Source organism: Patagioenas fasciata, chromosome 7 (assembly GCF_037038585.1).
Source record: "Patagioenas fasciata isolate bPatFas1 chromosome 7, bPatFas1.hap1, whole genome shotgun sequence".
Taxonomy (NCBI): Eukaryota; Metazoa; Chordata; class Aves; order Columbiformes; family Columbidae; genus Patagioenas; species Patagioenas fasciata.
The window spans coordinates 43,787,850-43,802,993 of record NC_092526.1 but is presented as its reverse complement, the minus strand read 5'-3'; positions in this window follow the sequence as shown (position 1 = coordinate 43,802,993).

The window sequence follows — 15,144 nt, the reverse complement described above, 5'->3', positions numbered from 1 at the left end:
ACTACTTTTTCCTCTTGCCTCCCTTTGACCTGCTCCCTTGCCTTTCTCCCTCTGTACCATATCCTTCTTCCCGACTTGTCTCTTGTAGACTTTTGGCCACTTTGGACCCAAGTCTGGGGATGTTTTGGAAACTTTTCAGAGGCCTCGCTGGTGACAGGGGGGACAGCAGACAGTGACAGGCCCGGGGCTGACAGCCTCCCCCTCCCCTAGCGGGCGCTCCGCTACCACACCCAGCTGACATAGAACCTTTGTCACAATGCCCGCGACCGTGGTGAGGATGCGGGCACTCTGCAGGTGACAGGGACCCAGCAGGACTTGGTGTCAGCTCAGCAATTGCTCAGTTCCCCAAAGAAGCTCAATTCTGCAAATTGCTGCTTTTGCTCTTGAAATGATGTCATCAGGTGGGTGTTTTGGTGTAATACACAAAAAACCAGAGCAGAAATGCTGAAATATTCCCATGATATGCATGGTCTCTGCACCAAACCACCATGACTCAGCCTAAGTACATCTGCTGCTTTTTCTATTGTATTGACAGAAGATTGTGGAAGTACAGTATAAAAACCATCTTTATGGAGAGATCTTTGTGGTTTAGGCTTAGTCTAAACGTCTCAAGTAGCTGGGGTTTTTGATTGGGCCTAATCCATAAGGTCTGATGGCTTTCCTCCTCCTCTCAAGATGAATGTGGTAGAAAATATAAACCAAGTAAACGTCCTTTGGCCTAGCCTTGCCTTGCCTTGCCTTATTTCCTTCTCATTTTGTTCTCTCTCCCAGCCTCTCTCACTAACCCCTCGTCTGGCTGCATGTCTCTTCTTTCCTCTCTCCTTTTCTCAAACTCTCCTGCTTCCTGGCTTTCGTCTTTCAATTCCTCCATTTCCGTCCTGCAGCCCGGCACTACTTTTTCCTCTTGCCTCCCTTTGGCCTGCTCCCTTGGCTTTCTCCCTCTGTTCCATATCCTTCTTCCCGACTTGTCTCTTGGAAATATTTGGCCACTTTGGAGACAAGTCTGGGGATGTTTTGGAAACTTTTCAGAGGCCTCGCTGGTGACAGGGGGGACAGCAGGCAGTGGCAGGCCCGGGGCTGACATGCTCCCCCTCCCCTAGCGGGCGCTCGGCTGCCACACCCAGCTGACATAGAACCTTTGTCACAATGCCCGCGACCGTGGTGAGGATGCGGGCACTCTGCAGGTTACAGGGACCCAGCAGGACTTGCTGTCAGCTCAGCAATTGCTCAGTTCCCCAAAGAAGCTGAATTCTGCAAATTGCTGCTTTTGCTCTTGAAATGATGTCATCAGGTGGGTGTTTTCATGTAATACACTAAAAACCAGAGCAGAAATGCTGAAATATTCCCATGATATGCATGGTCTCTGCACCAAACCACCATGACTCAGCCTAAGTACATCTGCCGCTTGTTCTTTTGTACTGCCAGCTGATTGTGGAAGTACAGTATAAAAACCATCTTTATGGAGAGATCTTTGTGGTTTAGGCTTAGTCTAAGTGTCTCATGTAGCCGGGGTTTTTGTTTGGGCCTAATCCATAAGGTCTTATGGCTTTCCTCCTCCTCTCAAGATGAATGTGGTAGAAAACATAAATCAAGGAAACGTCCTTTGGCCTAGCCTTGCCTTGCCTTGCCTTATTTCCTTCTCATCCTGTTCTCTGTCCCAGCCTCTCTCACTAACCCCTCGTCTGGCTGCATGTCTCTTCTTTCCTCTCTCCTTTTTTCAAACTCTCCTGCTTCCTGGCTTTCGTCATTCAATTCCTCCATTTCAGTCCTGCAGCCCGGCACTACTTTTTCCTCTTGCCTCCCTTTGGCCTGCTCCCTTGCCTTTCTCCCTGTGTTCCATATCCTTCTTCCCGACTTGTCTCTTGGAGACTTTTGGCCACTTTGGAGCCAAGTCTGGGGATATTTTAAAAACTTTTCAGAATCCTCGCTGCTACACAGGGGGGACAGCAGGCAGTGACAGGCTAGGGGCTGACAGCCTCCCCCTCCCCTAGCGGGCGCTCGGCTGCCACACCCAGCTGACATAGAACCTTTGTCACAATGCCCGCTACCGTGGTGAGGATGCGGGCACTCTGCAGGTGACAGGGACCCAGCAGGACTTGGTGTCAGCTCAGCAATTGCTCAGTTCCCCAAAGAAGCTGAATTCTGCAAATTGCTGCTTTTGCTCTTGAAATGATGTCATCAGGTGGGTGTTTTGGTGTAATACACTGAAAACCAGAGCAGAAATGCTGAAATATTCCCATGATATGCATGGTCTCTGCACCAAACCACCATGACTCAGCCTAAGTACATCTGCCACTTGTTCTTTTGTACTGCCAGCTGATTGTGGAAGTACAGTATAAAAATCATCTTTATGGAGAGATCTTTGTGGTTTATGCTTAGTCTAAGTGTCTCATGTAGCCGGGGTTTTTGTTTGGACCTAATCCATAAGGTGTGATGGCTTTCCTCCTCATCTCCAGATGAATGTGGTAGAAAATATAAATCAAGGAAACGTCCTTTGGCCTAGCCTTGCCTTGCCTTGCCTTGCCTTGCCTTATTTCCTTCTCATCCTGTTCTCTGTCCCAGCCTCTCTCACTAACCCCACGTCTGGCTGCATGTCTCTTCTTTCCTCTCTCCTTTTCTCAAACTCTCCTGCTTCCTGCCTTTCGTCTTTCAATTCCTCCATTTCAGTCCTGCAGCCCAGCACTACTTTTCCTCTTGCCTCCCTTTGGCCTGCTCCCTTGGCTTTCTCCCTCTGTTCCATATCCTTCTTCCCGACTTGTCTCTTGGAGACTTTTGGCCACTTTGGAGCCAAGTCTGGGGATGTTTTGGAAACTTTTCAGAGGCCTCGCTGCTGACAGGGGGGACAGCAGGCACTGACAGGCCCGGGGCTGATAGGCTCCCCCTCCCCTAGCGGGCGCTCGGCTGCCACACCCAGCTGACATAGAACCTTTGTCACAATGCGCGCGACGGTGGTGAGGATGCGGGCACTCTGCAGGTGACAGGGACCCAGCAGGACTTGGTGTCAGCTCAGCAATTGCTCAGTTCCCCAAATAAGCTGAATTCTGCAAATTGCTGCTTTTGCTCTTGAAATGATGTCATCAGGTGGGTGTTTTGGTGTAATACACTGAAAACCAGAGCAGAAATGCTGAAATATTCCCATGATATACATGGTCTCTGCACCAAACCACCATGACTCAGCCTAAGTACATCTGCCGCTTGTTCTTTTGTACTGCCAGCTGATTGTGGAAGTACAGTATAAAAACCATCTTCATGGAGAGATCTTTGTGGTTTAGGCTTAGTCTATGTGTCTCAAGTAGCCAGGGCTTTTGTTTGGGCCTAATCCATAAGGTCTTATGGCTTTCCTCGTCCTCTCAAGATGAATGTGGTAGAAAATATAAATCAAGGAAATGTCCTTTGGCCTAGCCTTGCCTTGCCTTGCCTTATTTCCTTACCATCCTTTTCTCTGTCCCAGCATCTCTGACTAACCCCTTGTCTGGCTGCAGGTCTCTTCTTTCCTCTCTCCTTTTCTCAAACTCTCCTGCTTCCTGGCTTTCGTCTTTCAATTCCTCCATTTCCGTCCTGCAGCCTCGCACTACTTTTTCGTCTTGCCTCCCTTTGGCCTGCTCCCTTGGCTTTCTCCCTCTGTTCCATATCCTTCTTCCCGAATTGTCTCTTGGAGACTTTTGGCCACTTTGGAGCCAAGTCTGGGGATGTTTTGGAAACTTTTCAGAGGCCACGCTGCTGACAGGGGGGACAGCAGGCAGTGACAGGCCCGGGGCTGACAGGCTCACCCTCCCCTAGCGGACGCTCGGCTGCCACACCCAGCTGACATAGAACCTTTGTAACAAAGCCCGCGACCGTGGTGAGGATGCGGGCACTCTGCAGGTGACAGGGACCCAGCAGGACGTGGTGTCAGCTCAGCAATTGCTCAGTTCCCCAAAGAAGCTGAATTCTGCAAATTGCTGCTTTTGCTCTTGAAATGATGTCATCGGGTGGGTGTTTTGGTGTAATACACTAAAAACCAGAGCAGAAATGCTGAAATATTCCCATGATATGCATGGTCTCTGCACCAAACCACCATGACTCATCCTAAGTACATCTGCCGCTTGTTCTTTTGTACTGCCAGATAATTGTGGAAGTACAGTATAAAAACCATCTTTATGGAGAGATCTTTGTGGTTTAGGCTTAGTCTAAGTGTCTCAAGTAGCCGGGGCTTTTGTTTGGGCCTAATCCATAAGGTCTGATGGCTTTCCTCCTCATCTCAAGATGAATGTGGTAGAAAATATAAATCAAAGAAACGTCCTTTGGCCTAGCCTTGCCTTGCCTTGCCTTATTTCCTTCTCATCCTGTTCTCTGTCCCAGCCTCTCTCACTAACCCCTCGTCTGGCTGCATGTCTCTTCTTTCCTCTCTCCTTTTTTCAAACTCTCCTGCTTCCTGGCTTTCGTCATTCAGTTCCTCCATTTCAGTCCTTCAGCCCGGCAGTACTTTTTCCTCTTGCCTCCCTTTGGCCTGCTCCCTTGCCTTTCTCCCTGTGTTCCATATCCTTCTTCCCGACTTGTCTCTTGGAGACTTTTGGCCACTTTGGAGCCAAGTCTGGGGATATTTTAAAAACTTTTCAGAGGCCTCGCTGCTACACAGGGGGGACAGCAGGCAGTGACAGGCCCGGGGCTGACAGCCTCCCCCTCCCCTAGCGGGCGCTCGGCTGCCACACCCAGCTGACATAGAACCTTTGTCACAATGCCCGCTACCGTGGTGAGGATGCGGGCACTCTGCAGGAGAGAGGGACCCAGCAGGACTTGGTGTCAGCTCAGCAATTGCTCATTTCCCCAAAGAAGCTCAGTTCTGCAAATTCCTGCTTTTACTCTTGAAATGATGTCATCAGGTGGGTGTTTCGGTGTAATACACTGAAAACCAGAGCAGAAATGCTGAAGTATTCCCATGATATGCATGGTCTCTGCACCAAACCACCATGACTCAGCCTAAGTACATCTGCCGCTTGTTCTATTGTACTACCAGTTGATTGTGGAAGTACAGCATAAAAACCATCTTTATGGAGAGATCTTTGTGGTTTAGGCTTAGTCTAAGTGTCTCAAGTAGCTGGGGTTTTTGTTTGGGCCTAATCCATAAGGTCTGATGGCTTTCCTCCTCCTCTCAAGATGAATGTGGTAGAAAATATAAATCAAGGAAACGTCCTTTGGCCTAGCCTTGCCTTGCCTTGCCTAATTTCCTTCTCATTGTGTTCCTTGTCCCAGCCTCTCTCACTAACCCCTCGTCTGGCTGCATGTCTATTCTTTCCTCTCTCCTTTTCTCAAACTCTCCTGCTTCCTGGCTTTCGTCTTTCAATTCCTCCATTTCCGACACTACTTTTTCCTCTTGCCTCCCTTTGACCTGCTCCCTTGCCTTTCTCCCTCTGTTCCATATCCTTCTTCCCGACTTGTCTCTTGGAGACATTTGGCCACTTTGGAGTCAAATCTGGGGATGTTTTGGAAACTTTTCAGAGGCCTCGCTGCTGACAGGGGGGACAGCAGGCAGTGACAGGCTAGGGGCTGACAGGCTCCCCCTCTCCTAGGGGGCGCTCGACTGCCACACCCAGCTGACATAGAACCTTTGTCACAATGCCCGCTACCGTGGTGAGGATGCGGGCACTCTGCAGGTGACAGGGACCCAGCAGGACTTGGTGTCAGCTCAGCAATTGCTCAGTTCCGCAAAGAAGCTGAATTCTGCAAATTGCTGCTTTTGCTCTTGAAATGATGTCATCAGGTGGGTGTTTTGGTGCAATAGACTGAAAACCAGAGCAGAAATGCTGAAATATTCCCATGATATGCATGGTCTCTGCACCAAACCACTATGACTCAGCCTAAGTACATCTGCCGCTTGTTCTTTTGTACTGCCAGAAGATTGTGGAAGTACAGTATAAAAACCATCTTTATGGAGAGATCTTTGTGGTTTAGGCTTAGTCTAAGTGTCTCAAGTAGCTGGGGTTTTTGTTTGGGCCTGATCCATAATGTCTGATGGCTTTCAACCTCGTCTCCAGATGAATGTGGTAGAAAATATAAATCAAAGAAACGTCCTTTGGCCTAGCCTTGCCTTGCCTTGCCTTATTTCCTTCTCATCCTGTTCTCTGTCCCAGCCTCTCTCACTAAGGCCTCGTCTGGCTGCATGTCTCTTCTTTCCTCTCTCCTTTTCTCAAACTCTCCTGCTTCCTGGCTTTCGTCTTTCAATTCCTCCATTTCAGTCCTGTAGCCCGACACTACTTTTTCCTCTTGCCTCCCTTTGACCTGCTCCCTTGCCTTTCTCCCTCTGTACCATATCCTTCTTCCCGACTTGTCTCTTGTAGACTTTTGGCCACTTTGGACCCAAGTCTGGGGATGTTTTGGAAACTTTTCAGAGGCCTCGCTGGTGACAGGGGGGACAGCAGACAGTGACAGGCCCGGGGCTGACAGCCTCCCCCTCCCCTAGCGGGCGCTCCGCTACCACACCCAGCTGACATAGAACCTTTGTCACAATGCCCGCGACCGTGGTGAGGATGCGGGCACTCTGCAGGTGACAGGGACCCAGCAGGACTTGGTGTCAGCTCAGCAATTGCTCAGTTCCCCAAAGAAGCTCAATTCTGCAAATTGCTGCTTTTGCTCTTGAAATGATGTCATCAGGTGGGTGTTTTGGTGTAATACACTAAAAACCAGAGCAGAAATGCTGAAATATTCCCATGATATGCATGGTCTCTGCACCAAACCACCATGACTCAGCCTAAGTACATCTGCTGCTTTTTCTATTGTATTGACAGAAGATTGTGGAAGTACAGTATAAAAACCATCTTTATGGAGAGATCTTTGTGGTTTAGGCTTAGTCTAAACGTCTCAAGTAGCTGGGGTTTTTGTTTGGGCCTAATCCATAAGGTCTGATGGCTTTCCTCCTCCTCTCAAGATGAATGTGGTAGAAAATATAAACCAAGTAAACGTCCTTTGGCCTAGCCTTGCCTTGCCTTGCCTTATTTCCTTCTCATTTTGTTCTCTCTCCCAGCCTCTCTCACTAACCCCTCGTCTGGCTGCATGTCTCTTCTTTCCTCTCTCCTTTTCTCAAACTCTCCTGCTTCCTGGCTTTCGTCTTTCAATTCCTCCATTTCCGTCCTGCAGCCCGGCACTACTTTTTCCTCTTGCCTCCCTTTGGCCTGCTCCCTTGGCTTTCTCCCTCTGTTCCATATCCTTCTTCCCGACTTGTCTCTTGGAAATATTTGGCCACTTTGGAGACAAGTCTGGGGATGTTTTGGAAACTTTTCAGAGGCCTCGCTGGTGACAGGGGGGACAGCAGGCAGTGGCAGGCCCGGGGCTGACATGCTCCCCCTCCCCTAGCGGGCGCTCGGCTGCCACACCCAGCTGACATAGAACCTTTGTCACAATGCCCGCGACCGTGGTGAGGATGCGGGCACTCTGCAGGTTACAGGGACCCAGCAGGACTTGGTGTCAGCTCAGCAATTGCTCAGTTCCCCAAAGAAGCTGAATTCTGCAAATTGCTGCTTTTGCTCTTGAAATGATGTCATCAGGTGGGTGTTTTGGTGTAATACACTGAAAACCAGAGCAGAAATGCTGAAATATTCCCATGATATGCATGGTCTCTGCACCAAACCACCATGACTCAGCCTAAGTACATCTGCCACTTGTTCTTTTGTACTGCCAGCTGATTGTGGAAGTACAGTATAAAAATCATCTTTATGGAGAGATCTTTGTGGTTTATGCTTAGTCTAAGTGTCTCATGTAGCCGGGGTTTTTGTTTGGACCTAATCCATAAGGTGTGATGGCTTTCCTCCTCATCTCCAGATGAATGTGGTAGAAAATATAAATCAAGGAAACGTCCTTTGGCCTAGCCTTGCCTTGCCTTGCCTTGCCTTGCCTTATTTCCTTCTCATCCTGTTCTCTGTCCCAGCCTCTCTCACTAACCCCACGTCTGGCTGCATGTCTCTTCTTTCCTCTCTCCTTTTCTCAAACTCTCCTGCTTCCTGCCTTTCGTCTTTCAATTCCTCCATTTCAGTCCTGCAGCCCAGCACTACTTTTCCTCTTGCCTCCCTTTGGCCTGCTCCCTTGGCTTTCTCCCTCTGTTCCATATCCTTCTTCCCGACTTGTCTCTTGGAGACTTTTGGCCACTTTGGAGCCAAGTCTGGGGATGTTTTGGAAACTTTTCAGAGGCCTCGCTGCTGACAGGGGGGACAGCAGGCACTGACAGGCCCGGGGCTGATAGGCTCCCCCTCCCCTAGCGGGCGCTCGGCTGCCACACCCAGCTGACATAGAACCTTTGTCACAATGCGCGCGACGGTGGTGAGGATGCGGGCACTCTGCAGGTGACAGGGACCCAGCAGGACTTGGTGTCAGCTCAGCAATTGCTCAGTTCCCCAAAGAAGCTGAATTCTGCAAATTGCTGCTTTTGCTCTTGAAATGATGTCATCAGGTGGGTGTTTTGGTGTAATACACTGAAAACCAGAGCAGAAATGCTGAAATATTCCCATGATATACATGGTCTCTGCACCAAACCACCATGACTCAGCCTAAGTACATCTGCCGCTTGTTCTTTTGTACTGCCAGCTGATTGTGGAAGTACAGTATAAAAACCATCTTCATGGAGAGATCTTTGTGGTTTAGGCTTAGTCTATGTGTCTCAAGTAGCCAGGGCTTTTGTTTGGGCCTAATCCATAAGGTCTTATGGCTTTCCTCGTCCTCTCAAGATGAATGTGGTAGAAAATATAAATCAAGGAAATGTCCTTTGGCCTAGCCTTGCCTTGCCTTGCCTTATTTCCTTACCATCCTTTTCTCTGTCCCAGCATCTCTGACTAACCCCTTGTCTGGCTGCAGGTCTCTTCTTTCCTCTCTCCTTTTCTCAAACTCTCCTGCTTCCTGGCTTTCGTCTTTCAATTCCTCCATTTCCGTCCTGCAGCCTCGCACTACTTTTTCGTCTTGCCTCCCTTTGGCCTGCTCCCTTGGCTTTCTCCCTCTGTTCCATATCCTTCTTCCCGAATTGTCTCTTGGAGACTTTTGGCCACTTTGGAGCCAAGTCTGGGGATGTTTTGGAAACTTTTCAGAGGCCACGCTGCTGACAGGGGGGACAGCAGGCAGTGACAGGCCCGGGGCTGACAGGCTCACCCTCCCCTAGCGGACGCTCGGCTGCCACACCCAGCTGACATAGAACCTTTGTAACAAAGCCCGCGACCGTGGTGAGGATGCGGGCACTCTGCAGGTGACAGGGACCCAGCAGGACGTGGTGTCAGCTCAGCAATTGCTCAGTTCCCCAAAGAAGCTGAATTCTGCAAATTGCTGCTTTTGCTCTTGAAATGATGTCATCGGGTGGGTGTTTTGGTGTAATACACTAAAAACCAGAGCAGAAATGCTGAAATATTCCCATGATATGCATGGTCTCTGCACCAAACCACCATGACTCATCCTAAGTACATCTGCCGCTTGTTCTTTTGTACTGCCAGATAATTGTGGAAGTACAGTATAAAAACCATCTTTATGGAGAGATCTTTGTGGTTTAGGCTTAGTCTAAGTGTCTCAAGTAGCCGGGGCTTTTGTTTGGGCCTAATCCATAAGGTCTGATGGCTTTCCTCCTCATCTCAAGATGAATGTGGTAGAAAATATAAATCAAAGAAACGTCCTTTGGCCTAGCCTTGCCTTGCCTTGCCTTATTTCCTTCTCATCCTGTTCTCTGTCCCAGCCTCTCTCACTAACCCCTCGTCTGGCTGCATGTCTCTTCTTTCCTCTCTCCTTTTTTCAAACTCTCCTGCTTCCTGGCTTTCGTCATTCAGTTCCTCCATTTCAGTCCTTCAGCCCGGCAGTACTTTTTCCTCTTGCCTCCCTTTGGCCTGCTCCCTTGCCTTTCTCCCTGTGTTCCATATCCTTCTTCCCGACTTGTCTCTTGGAGACTTTTGGCCACTTTGGAGCCAAGTCTGGGGATATTTTAAAAACTTTTCAGAGGCCTCGCTGCTACACAGGGGGGACAGCAGGCAGTGACAGGCTAGGGGCTGACAGCCTCCCCCTCCCCTAGCGGGCGCTCGGCTGCCACACCCAGCTGACATAGAACCTTTGTCACAATGCCCGCTACCGTGGTGAGGATGCGAGCACTCTGCAGGTGACAGGGACCCAGCAGGACTTGGTGTCAGCTCAGCAATTGCTCAGTTCCCCAAAGAAGCTGAATTCTGCAAATTGCTGCTTTTGCTCTTGAAATGATGTCATCAGGTGGGTGTTTTGGTGTAATACACTGAAAACCAGAGCAGAAATGCTGAAATATTCCCATGATATGCATGGTCTCTGCACCAAACCACCATGACTCAGCCTAAGTACATCTGCCGCTTGTTCTTTTGTACTGCCCGCTGATTGTGGAAGTACAGTATAAAAATCATCTTTATGGAGAGATCTTTGTGGTTTATGCTTAGTCTAAGTGTCTCATGTAGCCGGGGCTTTTGTTTGGGCCTAATCCATAAGGTCTTATGGCTTTCCTCCTCATCTCCAGATGAATGTGGTAGAAAATATAAATCAAGGAAACGTCCTTTGGCCTAGCCTTGCCTTGCCTTGCCTTGCCTTGCCTTATTTCCTTCTCATCCTGTACTCTGTCCCAGCCTCTCTCACTAACCCCACGTCTGGCTGCATGTCTCTTCTTTCCTCTCTCCTTTTCTCAAACTCTCCTGCTTCCTGGCTTTCGTCTTTCAATTCCTCCATTTCAGTCCTGCAGCCCAGCACTACTTTTCCTCTTGCCTCCCTTTGGCCTGCTCCCTTGGCTTTCTCCCTCTGTTCCATATCCTTCTTCCCGACTTGTCTCTTGGAGACTTTTGGCCACTTTGGAGCCAAGTCTGGGGATGTTTTGGAAACTTTTCAGAGGCCTCGCTGGTGACAGGGGGGACAGCAGGCAGTGACAGGCCCGGGGCTGACAGGCTCCCCCTCCCCTAGCGGGCGCTCGGCTGCCACACCCAGCTGACATAGAACCTTGGTCACAATGCCCGCTACCGTGGTGAGGATGCGGGCACTCTGCAGGTGACAGGGACCCAGCAGGACTTGCTGTCAGCTCAGCAATTGCTCAGTTCCCCAAAGAAGCTGAATTCTGCAAATTGCTGCTTTTGCTCTTCAAATGATGCCATCAGGTGGGTGTTTTGGTGTGATACACTGAAAACAAGAGCAGAAATGCTGAAATATTCCCATGATATGCACGGTCTCTGCACCAAACCACCATGACTCAGCCTAAGTACATCTGCCGCTTGTTCTTTTGTACTGCCAGCTGATTGTGGAAGTACAGTATAAAAACCATCTTTATGGAGAGATCTTTGTGGTTTAGGCTTAGTCTAAGTGTCTCAAGTAGACAGGGCTTTTGTTTGGGCCTAATCCATGAAGACTGATGGCTTTCCTCCTCATCTCCAGATGAATGTGGTAGAAAATATAAATCAAGGAAACGTCCTTTGGCCTAGCCTTGCCTTGCCTTGCCTTGCCTTGCCTTATTTCCTTCTCATCCTGTTCTCTGTCCCAGCCTCTCTCACTAACCCCTCGTCTGGCTGCATGTCTCTTCTTTCCTCTCTCCTTTTTTCAAACTCTCCTGCTTCCTGGCTTTCGTCATTCAATTCCTCCATTTCAGTCCTTCAGCCCGGCAGTACTTTTCCTCTTGCCTCCCTTTGGCCTGCTCCCTTGGCTTTCTCCCTCTGTTCCATATCCTTCTTCCCGACTTGTCTCTTGGAGACTTTTGGCCACTTTGGAGCCAAGTCTGGGGATGTTTTGGAAACTTTTCAGAGGCCTCGCTGCTACACAGGGGGGACAGCAGGCAGTGACAGGCCCGGGGCTGACAGCCTCCCCCTCCCCTAGCGGGCGCTCGGCTGCCACACCCAGCTGACATAGAACCTTTGTCACAATGCCCGCTACCGTGGTGAGGATGCGGGCACTCTGCAGGTGACAGGGACCCAGCAGGACTTGCTGTCAGCTCAGCAATTGCTCAGTTCCCCAAAGAAGCTGAATTCTGCAAATTGCTGCTTTTGCTCTTGAAATGATGTCATCAGGTGGGTGTTTTGGTGTAATACACTGAAAACCAGAGCAGAAATGCTGAAATATTCCCATGATATGCATGGTCTCTGCACCAAACCACCATGACTCAGCCTAAGTACATCTGCCGCTTGTTCTTTTGTACTGCCAGCTGATTGTGGAAGTACAGTATAAAAACCATCTTCATGGAGAGATCTTTGTGGTTTAGGCTTAGTCTATGTGTCTCAAGTAGCCGGGGCTTTTGTTTGGGCCTAATCCATAAGGTCTTATGGCTTTCCTCGTCCTCTCAAGATGAATGTGGTAGAAAATATAAATCAAGGAAATGTCCTTTGGCCTAGCCTTGCCTTGCCTTGCCTTATTTCCTTACCATCCTTTTCTCTGTCCCAGCATCTCTGACTAACCCCTTGTCTGGCTGCAGGTCTCTTTTTTCCTCTCTCCTTTTCTCAAAATCTCCTGCTTCCTGGCTTTCGTCTTTCAATTCCTCCATTTCCGTCCTGCAGCCTCGCACTACTTTTTCGTCTTGCCTCCCTTTGGCCTGCTCCCTTGGCTTTCTCCCTCTGTTCCATATCCTTCTTCCCGAATTGTCTCTTGGAGACTTTTGGCCACTTTGGAGCCAAGTCTGGGGATGTTTTGGAAACTTTTCAGAGGCCACGCTGCTGACAGGGGGGACAACAGGCAGTGACAGGCCCGGGGCTGACAGGCTCACCCTCCCCTAGCGGACGCTCGGCTGCCACACCCAGCTGACATAGAACCTTTGTAACAAAGCCCGCGACCGTGGTGAGGATGCGGGCACTCTGCAGGTGACAGGGACCCAGCAGGACTTGGTGTCAGCTCAGAAATTGCTCAGTTCCCCAAAGAAGCTGAATTCTGCAAATTGCTGCTTTTGCTCTTGAAATGATGTCATCAGGTGGGTGTTTTGGTGTAATACACTAAAAACCAGAGCAGAAATGCTGAAATATTCCCATGATATGCACGGTCTCTGCACCAAACCACCATGACTCATCCTAAGTACATCTGCCGCTTGTTCTTTTGTACTGCCAGATAATTGTGGAAGTACAGTATAAAAACCATCTTTATGGAGAGATCTTTGTGGTTTAGGCTTAGTCTAAGTGTCTCAAGTAGCCGGGGCTTTTGTTTGGGCCTAATCCATAAGGTCTGATGGCTTTCCTCCTCATCTCAAGATGAATGTGGTAGAAAATATAAATCAAAGAAACGTCCTTTGGCCTAGCCTTGCCTTGCCTTGCCTTATTTCCTTCTCATCCTGTTCTCTGTCCCAGCCTCTCTCACTAACCCCTCGTCTGGCTGCATGTCTCTTCTTTCCTCTCTCCTTTTTTCAAACTCTCCTGCTTCCTGGCTTTCGTCATTCAATTCCTCCATTTCAGTCCTTCAGCCCGGCAGTACTTTTTCCTCTTGCCTCCCTTTGGCCTGCTCCCTTGGCTTTCTCCCTCTGTTCCATATCCTTCTTCCCGACTTGTCTCTTGGAGACTTTTGGCCACTTTGGAGCCAAGTCTGGGGATATTTTAAAAACTTTTCAGAGGCCTCGCTGCTACACAGGGGGGACAGCAGGCAGTGACAGGCTAGGGGCTGACAGCCTCCCCCTCCCCTAGCGGGCGCTCGGCTGCCACACCCAGCTGACATAGAACCTTTGTCACAATGCCCGCTACCGTGGTGAGGATGCGAGCACTCTGCAGGTGACAGGGACCCAGCAGGACTTGGTGTCAGCTCAGCAATTGCTCAGTTCCCCAAAGAAGCTGAATTCTGCAAATTGCTGCTTTTGCTCTTGAAATGATGTCATCAGGTGGGTGTTTTGGTGCAATAGACTGAAAACCAGAGCAGAAATGCTGAAATATTCCCATGATATGCATGGTCTCTGCACCAAACCAACATGACTCAGCCTAAGTACATCTGCCGCTTGTTCTTTTGTACTGCTAGAAGATTGTGGAAGTACAGTATAAAAACCATCTTTATGGAGAGATCTTTGTGGTTTAGGCTTAGTCTAAGTGTCTCAAGTAGCCGGGGCTTTTGTTTGGGCCTAATCCATAAGGTCTGATGGCTTTCCTCCTCATCTCCAGATGAATGTGGTAGAAAATATAAATCAAAGAAAAGTCCTATGGCCTAACCTTGCCTTGCCTTGCCTTATTTCCTTCTCATCCTGTTCTCTGTCCCAGCCTCTCTCACTAAGCCCTCGTCTGGCTGCATGTCTCTTCTTTCCTCTCTCCTTTTCTCAAACTCTCCTGCTTCCTGGCTTTCGTCTTTCAATTCCTCCATTTCAGTCCTGCAGCCCGGCACTACTTTTTCCTCTTGCCTCCCTTTGGCCTGCTCCCTTGCCTTTCTCCCTCTGTTCCATATCCTTCTTCCCGACTTGTCTCTTGGAGACTTTTGGCCACTTTGCACCCAAGTCTGGGGATGTTTTGGAAACTTTTCAGAGGCCTCGCTGGTGACAGGGGGGACAGCAGGCACTGACAGGCCCGGGGCTGACAGGCTCCCCCTCCCCTAGCGGGCGCTCGGCTGCCACACCCAGCTGACATAGAACCTTTGTCACAATGCCCGCTACCGTGGTGAGGATGCGGGCACTCTGCAGGTGACAGGGACCCAGCAGGACTTGCTGTCAGCTCAGCAATTGCTCAGTTCCCCAAAGAAGCTGAATTCTGCAAATTGCTGCTTTTGCTCTTGAAATGATGTCATCAGGTGGGTGTTTTGGTGTAATACACTGAAAACCAGAGCAGAAATGCTGAAATATTCCCATGATATGCATGGTCTCTGCACCAAACCACCATGACTCAGCCTAAGTACATCTGCCGCTTGTTCTTTTGTACTGCCAGCTGATTGTGGAAGTACAGTATAAAAACCATCTTCATGGAGAGATCTTTGTGGTTTAGGCTTAGTCTATGTGTCTCAAGTAGCCAGGGCTTTTGTTTGGGCCTAATCCATAAGGTCTTATGGCTTTCCTCGTCCTCTCAAGATGAATGTGGTAGAAAATATAAATCAAGGAAATGTCCTTTGGCCTAGCCTTGCCTTGCCTTGCCTTATTTCCTTACCATCCTTTTCTCTGTCCCAGCATCTCTGACTAACCCCTTGTCTGGCTGCAGGTCTCTTCTTTCCTCTCTCCTTTTCTCAAACTCTCCTGCTTCCTGGCTTTCGTCTTTCAATTCCTCCATTTCC